Genomic DNA, 10,000 nt, shown 5'->3' on the forward strand with positions numbered 1-10,000 from the left:
GCGCGGAGCCCCCCCTCCCGACGTTGCCTCTTGCCGCTACCCCCGCCCCCCCCCCGCTGCCGGTTTGCGCGGAGCTCCCCCTTCCCGCCGTTGCCTCTTGCCGCTACCCCCCGCCCCCCCCCGCTGCCGGTTTGCGCGGAGCCCCCCCTTCCCGCCGTTGCCTCTTGCCGCTACCCCCCGCCCCCCCCCCGCTGCCGGTTTGCGCGGAGCCCCCCCTTCCCGCCGTTGCCTCTTGCCGCTACCCCCCGCCCCCCCCCGCTGCCGGTTTGCGCGGAGCCCCCCCTTCCCGCCGTTGCCTCTTGCCGCTACCCCCCGCCCCCCCCCCGCTGCCGGTTTGCGCGGAGGCCCCCCTTCCCGCCGTTGCCTCTTGCCGCTACCCCCGCCCCCCCCCCGCTGCCGGTTTGCGCGGAGCCCCCCCTTCCCGCCGTTGCCTCTTGCCGTTACCCCCGCCCCCCCCCCGCTGCCGGTTTGCGCGGAGCGCCCCCGCCTGCCGTTGCCTCTCGCCGCGGCCACCACCGCCCCCTCCACACCCCCGGGCCCCCGTTACCGGTTTGCGCGGAGCCCCCCCTCCCGACGTTGCCTCTTGCCGCTGCTGCCACCCCCAGCTCCCCACACCCCCCGGCTCCCGTTAGCGGTTTGCGCGGAGCCCCCCCTTCCCGCCGTTGCCTCTTGCCGCTACCCCCGCCCCCCCCCCCCCCGCTGCCGGTTTGCGCGGAGCCCCCCCGCCTGCCGTTGCCTCTTGCCGCGGCCGCCACCGCCCCCCCCCACACCCCCCGGCCCCCGTTACCGGTTTGCGCGGAGCCCCCCCTCCCGACGTTGCCTCTTGCCGCTGCTGCCACCCCCAGCTCCCCACACCCCCCGGCTCCCGTTAGCGGTTTGCGCGGAGCCCCCCCTTCCCCCCTTCGCGGGCTGCCGCTTCCCTCCCGGGCTGCCCGGCTGCTCTCTAACCCCTGCGACCGAGGCGGCGCTGTTAGGGCGGCCGTGCCGGTGCCCCTTGCCGCAGCTAGCCTCTCGCCGCTGCCCCTCCCGTCCGTCGTCCCCCGTCCCCAAAAACTTGCTGCTCTCCACGCTGGAGCCTGCCCGGGGGAGGTTGCGCTCCGCTCCTCCGGCCCTAAAGCCGCCCTCGCCCGCCCCCCGGCTTGCCGCTTGGCTCGGCTGCCCGCCCGCCCGCTAATCCCCCCAACGCCCCCACCCCAAAAACACCCCAGCCCTACCGCATGCCGCTCCCCCTCTCCCCGCTCTCGCTGACCGCTGCCACCCCCCCCCCACCCCTCCCCCCCGAAACAAACCCCCCAGCCCTACCGCATGCCGCTCCCCCTCTCTCCCTAGCCTGCCCCCCCCGCCGTCGCTTGCTGCCGCCGCCGCCGCCGCCGCCGCCGCCGCCGCCGGGACCCGCCTCGGTCTGGTGGCGCGCGCTCGGAGATCCCCGGCTACCCGTCCGTCCGTCCGTCCCTCCCTCCCGCCCCGCCCCGGGGGAGGGCCCGGGGCAGCGCGGGCAGGCGGGGAGCAAAAAAAGGCGCGGGCGCCAAAAAACGTCGGGGTCCCGGGGTGGCGGAGGGGGGCGGCGGCGGGGGCGGCGGCGGGTACACGGCGCCGGGTCCAGGGCGCCGGGTCCAGCCCGTCCCGGGGCGGGGACAGGTGGTGTCGTCCGTCCCCGCCCCCGTAACCTGCTCTGAAGCATCCGCTTCCCGCCGCGGTTCGCCCTCCACCCCCCCGCCGCACACGCAGCTGCCGCTTCCCGCCGCCTCTGCCCCCCGCCCCGGGATCAACCACCCGCCGGGTCCAGCCGGTCCCGGTCCCGGGAACCTGCTCCCGGGGCCAGCCGGAGCCACGCCCCCTCCTCTGACGCTTCCAGCTGCCGCCTCCCCTCCCACCCCCCAAACTCACACTGGCCCTCGCCGGCCCGCCCACCCGCCTACCTGCTTGCCCGCCGCCGCTGGGTGGCGTGCCGGACACTCTCGCACACAGGTACACAGACAGGGACACAGGGACACAGGCACTCAGGCACACAGGGACACAGGGACACAGGGACACAAGGACACAGGGACACAGGCACTCAGGCACTCAGGCACTCAGGGACACAGGGACACAGGGACACAGGGACACAGGCACTCAGGCACTCAGGGACACAGGGACACAGGGACACAGGCACTCAGGCACACAGGGACACAGGTGGCGGGCCGGAGGCCGCTCTCCACTGTGTGGCAGGGGTCCAAGAGCCACCCCAGCCCAACCCAGAGGGTCTTTTGCACCTCTCTAGAGGCCACCCAGAGACCCCAGGCCGCAGCAGAAGCCTCCCCCGCATGCTCTGCAGGCTTCCGACCCACCCCAGGCCGCACCAGAAGCCTCCCCCGCAAGCTCTGCAGGCTTCCGACCCACCCCAGGCCGCACCAGAAGCCTCCCCCGCATGCTCTGCAGGCTTCCGACCCACCCCAGGCCGCAGCAGAAGCCTCCCCCCGCAAGCTCTGCAGGCTTCCGACCCACCCCAGACCGCAGCAGAAGCCTCCCCCGCAAGCTCTGCAGGCTTCCGACCCACCCCAGGCCGCAGCAGAAGCCTCTCCCGCACGCTCTGCAGGCTTCCGACCCACCCCAGGCCGCAGCAGAAGCCTCTCCCGCACGCTCTGCAGGCTTCTCAGCCACCCCAGGCCGCAGCAGAAGCCTCTCCCCGCACGCTCTGCAGGCTTCTCAGCCACCCCAGGCCGCACCAGAAGCCTCTCCCGCACGCTCTGCAGGCTTCTCAGCCACCCCAGGCCGCACCAGAAGCCTCCCCCGCACGCTCTGCAGGCTTCTCAGCCACCCCAGGCCGCACCAGAAGCCTCTCCCGCACGCTCTTCAGGCTTCTCAGCCACCCCAGGCCGCACCAGAAGCCTCCCCCGCACGCTCTGCAGGCTTCTCAGCCACCCCAGGCCGCACCAGAAGCCTCTCCCGCACGCTCTTCAGGCTTCTCAGCCACCCCAGGCCGCACCAGAAGCCTCCCCCGCACGCTCTGCAGGCTTCTCAGCCACCCCAGGCCGCACCAGAAGCCTCCCCCGCACGCTCTGCAGGCTTCCCACCCACCCCCAGGCCGCAGCAGAAGCCTCTCCCGCACGCCCTGCAGGCTTCTCAGCCACCCCAGGCCGCAGCAGAAGCCTCTCCCGCACGCTCTGCAGGCTTCTCAGCCACCCCAGGCCGCAGCAGAAGCCTCTCCCGCACGCTCTGCAGGCTTCTCAGCCACCCCAGGCCGCAGCAGAAGCCTCTCCCGCACGCTCTGCAGGCTTCTCAGCCACCCCAGGCCGCAGCAGAAGCCTCTCCCGCACGCTCTTCAGGCTTCTCAGCCACCCCAGGCCGCACCAGAAGCCTCCCCCCGCACGCTCTGCAGGCTTCTCAGCCACCCCAGGCCGCACCAGAAGCCTCTCCCGCACGCTCTTCAGGCTTCTCAGCCACCCCAGGCCGCACCAGAAGCCTCCCCCGCACGCTCTGCAGGCTTCTCAGCCACCCCAGGCCGCACCAGAAGCCTCCCCCGCACGCTCTGCAGGCTTCCCACCCACCCCAGGCCGCAGCAGAAGCCTCTCCCGCACGCCCTGCAGGCTTCTCAGCCACCCCAGGCCGCAGCAGAAGCCTCTCCCGCACGCTCTGCAGGCTTCTCAGCCACCCCAGGCCGCAGCAGAAGCCTCTCCCCGCACGCTCTGCAGGCTTCTCAGCCACCCCAGGCCGCAGCAGAAGCCTCTCCCGCACGCTCTGCAGGCTTCTCAGCCACCCCAGGCCGCAGCAGAAGCCTCTCCCCGCACGCTCTGCAGGCTTCTCAGCCACCCCAGGCCGCAGCAGAAGCCTCTCCCGCAAGCTCTGCAGGCTTCTCAGCCACCCCAGGCCGCAGCAGAAGCCTCTCCCGCACGCTCTGCAGGCTTCTCAGCCACCCCAGGCCCCAACAGAAGCCTCTCCCGCACGCTCTGCAGGCTTCCGACCCACCCCAGGCCGCAGCAGAAGCCTCTCCCGCACGCTCTGCAGGCTTCCGACCCACCCCAGGCCGCACCAGAAGCCTCCCCCGCACGCTCTGCAGGCTTCCGTCCCACCCCAGGCCGCACCAGAAGCCTCCCCCGCACGCTCTGCAGGCTTCCGTCCCACCCCAGGCCGCACCAGAAGCCTCCCCCGCACGCTCTGCAGGCTTCTCAGCCACCCCAGGCCGCACCAGAAGCCTCCCCCGCACGCTCTGCAGGCTTCTCAGCCACCCCAGGCCGCACCAGAAGCCTCCCCCGCACGCTCTGCACAGGCTTCTCAGCCACCCCAGGCCGCAGCAGAAGCCTCCCCCGCACGCTCTGCAGGCTTCTCAGCCACCCCAGGCCGCAGCAGAAGCCTCCCCCGCACGCTCTGCAGGCTTCTCAGCCACCCCAGGCCGCAGCAGAAGCCTCCCCCGCACGCTCTGCAGGCTTCTCAGCCACCCCAGGCCGCAGCAGAAGCCTCCCCCGCACGCTCTGCAGGCTTCTCAGCCACCCCAGGCCGCAGCAGAAGCCTCCCCCGCACGCTCTGCAGGCTTCTCAGCCACCCCAGGCCGCAGCAGAAGCCTCTCCCGCACGCTCTGCAGGCTTCTCAGCCACCCCAGGCCCCAACAGAAGCCTCCCCCGCACGCTCTGCAGGCTTCTCAGCCACCCCAGGCCGCACCGGAAGCCTCTCCCGCACGCTCTGCAGGCTTCCGACCCACCCCAGGCCGCAGCAGAAGCCTCCCCCGCACGCTCTGCAGGCTTCTCAGCCACCACAGGCCGCACCAGAGGATCTTTTGCACCTCTCTGGACGCCACCCAGAGACTCCAGGCCGCACCAGAGGCCCCCCCCCCAACCATTTACAGGCTGCAGTGCCAGCCTAGGCCCTGCTGGCAGCCTCCCTTGTCTGCTTTGGAAGGCCTCCCATCCACTCCAGACCTGCCTGGAGGCCTCCCTCGACTGCTCCCGGGGCCCTCGAAGCCACCCTAGGCCTTTCTGGAGGACCTGCTCGACCGCTCGGGCGGCTTCTGACGCACCCTCGGCCATCCGGCGCCCAGCAGCTCCCAGGGACAGGCACCGGCCTCCCCCTCCGGCCGCCCCTGGGGCCGGGGGTGGCTCGGACTCGGCGCCCCCAACGTGTCGTCCCGTCCCCCCCCCCCCCCCCCCGCACCGCCGAACATTCGCTGCAGCCGAGGGCTTGCCGCTCGACGCCTACCCCATCCGCCCAGCCCCCCGCTGCCGCCCGGCGCTGCCCCGGCCGCTGCGCCCCGCCTCTCATCGCTCCCCCCACCCGGCAACCGGCCGCCGGGCACGGCAAGTCCCAGGGCAGGGAACAGGTGCTGCCGGGACCCCGTGCTGGCTGCCGGCTTCCCGGGGCTGCCCCGGGCACGGACAGGTCGCCCCCCCGCCCCGGCGAATGTTCACCGAACCGGCTGCCGGCTGCCTTCGAGCACCCCCCGCCCCCCGCCACTATCGTCCCCCCCGCCCCCCCTCCGCCTCCGCTGCCGCTTCTCCCCGCACCGCCTCCACTGCCTCCCCCCGCCGCCGGCGAACGAGTCGCCGGATCCGTAGGGTGCCGGGAGCCCGAACGGCGAGCGGCTCCGGCTGCTGCCGGGACCGCGGGGCTTCGAGCCGCTCCGGCCGCGCCCGGGACCCCGTGCCGGAAGCCGGCATCCCGGGACGGCCCCGGGACGGCCCCGGTCGCCGGCCGGGTGACGTTCAGCGAAGCGGCTGCCGCCAGTCTTTGGGCCTCCCCCGTGCCGGGGCCGCGGGGATTCGAGCCGGTCCGGCCGCGGCCGGGATCCCGGGCCGGACGATGGCTTCCCGGGCCGGTCCCGGTCGCCTCCCGGGTGACGTTCACCGAAGCGGCTGCCGGCTGTCTTCGAGCCCCCCCCCGCCTCCGCCTCCGCTGCCGCTTCTCCCCGCACCCCCTCCACTGCCTCCCCCCGCTGCCGGCGAACGAGTCGGCGGATCCATACCGTCCCGAGAGCCCGAGGCGGCGGCACCCAGTGCGGGTCCGGCCGAGGCCGGGACCCCGTGCCTGTCGCAGGCTTCCCGGGACGGCCCCGGAACGGCCGCGGTCGCCGGCCGGGTGACGTTCACCGAAGCGGCTGCCGGCTGTCTTCGAGCCCCCCCCCCCTCCGCCTCCGCTGCCGCTTCTGCCCGCACCTCCTTCACTGCCTCCCCCCGCCGCCCGCGAACGAGTCGGCGGATCCGTAGGGTGCCGGGAGCCCGAACGGCGAGCGGCTCCGGCTGCTGCCGGGACCGCGGGGCTTCGAGCCGCTCCGGCCGCGGCCGGGACCCCGTGCCGGAAGCCGGCATCCCGGGACGGCCCCGGGACGGCCCCGGTCGCCGGCCGGGTGACGTTCAGCGAAGCGGCTGCCGCCAGTCTTTGGGCCTCCCCCGTGCCGGGGCCGCGGGGATTCGAGCCGGTCCGGCCGCGGCCGGGATCCCGGGCCGGACGATGGCTTCCCGGGCCGGTCCCGGTCGCCTCCCGGGTGACGTTCACCGAAGCGGCTGCCGGCTGTCTTCGAGCCCCCCCCCGCCTCCGCCTCCGCTGCCGCTTCTCCCCGCACCCCCTCCACTGCCTCCCCCCGCTGCCGGCGAACGAGTCGGCGGATCCATACCGTCCCGAGAGCCCGAGGCGGCGGCACCCAGTGCGGGTCCGGCCGAGGCCGGGACCCCGTGCCTGTCGCAGGCTTCCCGGGACGGCCCCGGAACGGCCGCGGTCGCCGGCCGGGTGACGTTCACCGAAGCGGCTGACGGCTGTCTTCGAGCCCCCCCCCCCTCCGCCTCCGCTGCCGCTTCTGCCCGCACCTCCTTCACTGCCTCCCCCCGCCGCCCCGCGAACGAGTCGCCGGATCCGTAGGGTGCCGGGAGCCCGAACGGCGAGCGGCTCCGGCTGCTGCCGGGACCGCGGGGATTCGAGCCGCTCCGGCCGCGGCCGGGACCCCGTGCCGGAAGCCGGCATCCCGGGACGGCCCCGGGACGGCCCCGGTCGCCGGCCGGGTGACGTTCAGCGAAGCGGCTGCCGCCAGTCTTTGGGCCTCCCCCGTGCCGGGGCCGCGGGGATTCGAGCCGGTCCGGCCGCGGCCGGGATCCCGGGCCGGACGATGGCTTCCCGGGCCGGTCCCGGTCGCCTCCCGGGTGACGTTCACCGAAGCGGCTGCCGGCTGTCTTCGAGCCCCCCCCCCGCCTCCGCCTCCGCTGCCGCTTCTCCCCGCACCCCCTCCACTGCCTCCCCCCGCTGCCGGCGAACGAGTCGGCGGATCCATACCGTCCCGAGAGCCCGAGGCGGCGGCACCCAGTGCGGGTCCGGCCGAGGCCGGGACCCCGTGCCTGTCGCAGGCTTCCCGGGACGGCCCCGGAACGGCCGCGGTCGCCGGCCGGGTGACGTTCACCGAAGCGGCTGACGGCTGTCTTCGAGCCCCCCCCCCCTCCGCCTCCGCTGCCGCTTCTGCCCGCACCTCCTTCACTGCCTCCCCCCGCCGCCCGCGAACGAGTCGCCGGATCCGTAGGGTGCCGGGAGCCCGAACGGCGAGCGGCTCCGGCTGCTGCCGGGACCGCGGGGATTCGAGCCGCTCCGGCCGCGGCCGGGACCCCGTGCCGGAAGCCGGCATCCCGGGACGGCCCCGGGACGGCCCCGGTCGCCGGCCGGGTGACGTTCAGCGAAGCGGCTGCCGCCAGTCTTTGGGCCTCCCCCGTGCCGGGGCCGCGGGGATTCGAGCCGGTCCGGCCGCGGCCGGGATCCCGGGCCGGACGATGGCTTCCCGGGCCGGTCCCGGTCGCCTCCCGGGTGACGTTCACCGAAGCGGCTGCCGGCTGTCTCCGAGCACCCCCCCCCCCCTCCGCCTCCGCTGCCGCTTCTGCCCGCACCTCCTTCACTGCCTCCCCCCGCCGCCCGCGAACGAGTCGGCGGATCCGTAGGGTGCCGGGAGCCCGAACGGCGAGCGGCTCCGGCTGCTGCCGGGACCGCGGGGATTCGAGCCGCTCCGGCCGCGGCCGGGACCCGGTGCCGGAAGCCGGCATCCCGGGACGGCCCCGGGACGGCCCCGGTCGCCGGCCGGGTGACGTTCAGCGAAGCGGCTGCCGCCAGTCTTTGGGCCTCCCCCGTGCCGGGGCCGCGGGGCTTCGAGCCGGTCCGGCCGCGGCCGGGATCTCGTGCCGAACGTCGTCTTCCCGGGACGGTCCCGGGAGGGCCCCAGTCTCCTCCCGGGTGACGTTCACCGAAGCGGCTGCCGGCTGTCTTCGAGCCCCCACCCCTGCCGTGGCCGCGGGGATTCGCCCCGGTCCGGCAGCTGACGGTTCCCTGTGCCGGACGCCGGCTTCCCGGGACTGCCCCGGGCCGGTCCCGGTCGCCTCCCGGGTGACGTTCACCGAAGCGGCTGACGGCTGTCTCCGAGCACCCCCCCCCCCCCTCCGCCTCCGCTGCCGCTTCTGCCCGCACCTCCTTCACTGCCTCCCCCCGCCGCCCGCGAACGAGTCGGCGGATCCGTAGGGTGCCGGGAGCCCGAACGGCGAGCGGCTCCGGCTGCTGCCGGGACCGCGGGGATTCGAGCCGCTCCGGCCGCGGCCGGGACCCCGTGCCGGAAGCCGGCATCCCGGGACGGCCCCGGGACGGCCCCGGTCGCCGGCCGGGTGACGTTCAGCGAAGCGGCTGCCGCCAGTCTTTGGGCCTCCCCCGTGCCGGGGCCGCGGGGCTTCGAGCCGGTCCGGCCGCGGCCGGGATCTCGTGCCGAACGTCGTCTTCCCGGGACGGTCCCGGGAGGGCCCCAGTCTCCTCCCGGGTGACGTTCACCGAAGCGGCTGCCGGCTGTCTTCGAGCCCCCACCCCTGCCGTGGCCGCGGGGATTCGCCCCGGTCCGGCAGCTGACGGTTTCCTGTGCCGGACGCCGGCTTCCCGGGACTGCCCCGGGACAGCCCCGGTCGCCTCCCGGGTGACGTTCACCGAAGCTGCTGCCGCCTGTCTTTGTCCCCCCCCCCCGTGCTCTCCCTCAGCCGGGAGGTAGACGTGCTCTCCCTCGGCGAGTAGACGTGCTCTCCCTCGGCGAGTAGACGTGCTCTCCCTCGGCGAGTAGACGTGCTCTCCCTCGGCGAGTAGACGTGCTCTCCCTCGGCGAGTAGACGTGCTCTCCCTCGGCGAGTAGACGTGCTCTCCCTCGGCGAGTAGACGTGCTCTCCCTCGGCGAGTAGACGTGCTCTCCCTGGGCGAGTAGACGTGCTCTCCCTCGGCGAGTAGACGTGCTCTCCCTGGGCGAGTAGACGTGCTCTCCCTGGGCGAGTAGACGTGCTCTCCCTGGGCGAGTAGACGTGCTCTCCCTGGGCGAGTAGACGTGCTCTCCCTTGGCGAGTAGACGTGCTCTCCCTCGGCGAGTAGACGTGCTCTCCCTCGGCGAGTAGACGTGCTCTCCCTCGGCGAGTAGACGTGCTCTCCCTCGGCGAGTAGACGTGCTCTCCCTGGGCGAGTAGACGTGCTCTCCCTCGGCGAGTAGACGTGCTCTCCCTCGGCGAGTAGACGTGCTCTCCCTCGGCGAGTAGACGTGCTCTCCGCGGAGATCGCGCTTGTCGCCAAGGGGTCGCTGTTGCGCTCTGCCTCCGCCTACGTCATCGTACAAGCCGGCGTGATTTCTGCGACCTGCCGCTGGGCGGAGGTCGGCTGGTTGTGCGCTCGCGGAGCTGACGGCCCTCCAGTTCCGTATATGAGGGAACGAGTGACGCCGAGCACTCCCAGGGCAGCGCTGCCGAGCGGCTGCTCCAAGCCACCCGCCAGGCGGCTGGGCAGGGGTCCGTCTGGCTTCTCGGTGGCTTTCCCCCGGGTCAGAGAGGGGACCCGCGGGGCCGAGCAAAGGCGCGGCGGTTTGGAGCGGCCGCTGGCGCACCCTCAGCGGTGTTGGATGGGTTTCGCTCGTCCGTGAGCCGGAGCCCAGCCCGGGCTCGGCAACGAAAGAGGGGAGAAGAGAAAAAGTTGACGAGTGGCTGGCGCCGGCCACTGCCGAAGTGTGGAACCCCCGAAGCGAAGTTTGCCCGGTGGGGCCCGGGGGCAGAGA

This window comes from Melanerpes formicivorus, unplaced genomic scaffold (assembly GCF_026170545.1).
Source record: "Melanerpes formicivorus ecotype bairdi unplaced genomic scaffold, bMelFor1.0.p_v2 SCAF_184, whole genome shotgun sequence".
Classification (NCBI taxonomy): Eukaryota; Metazoa; Chordata; class Aves; order Piciformes; family Picidae; genus Melanerpes; species Melanerpes formicivorus.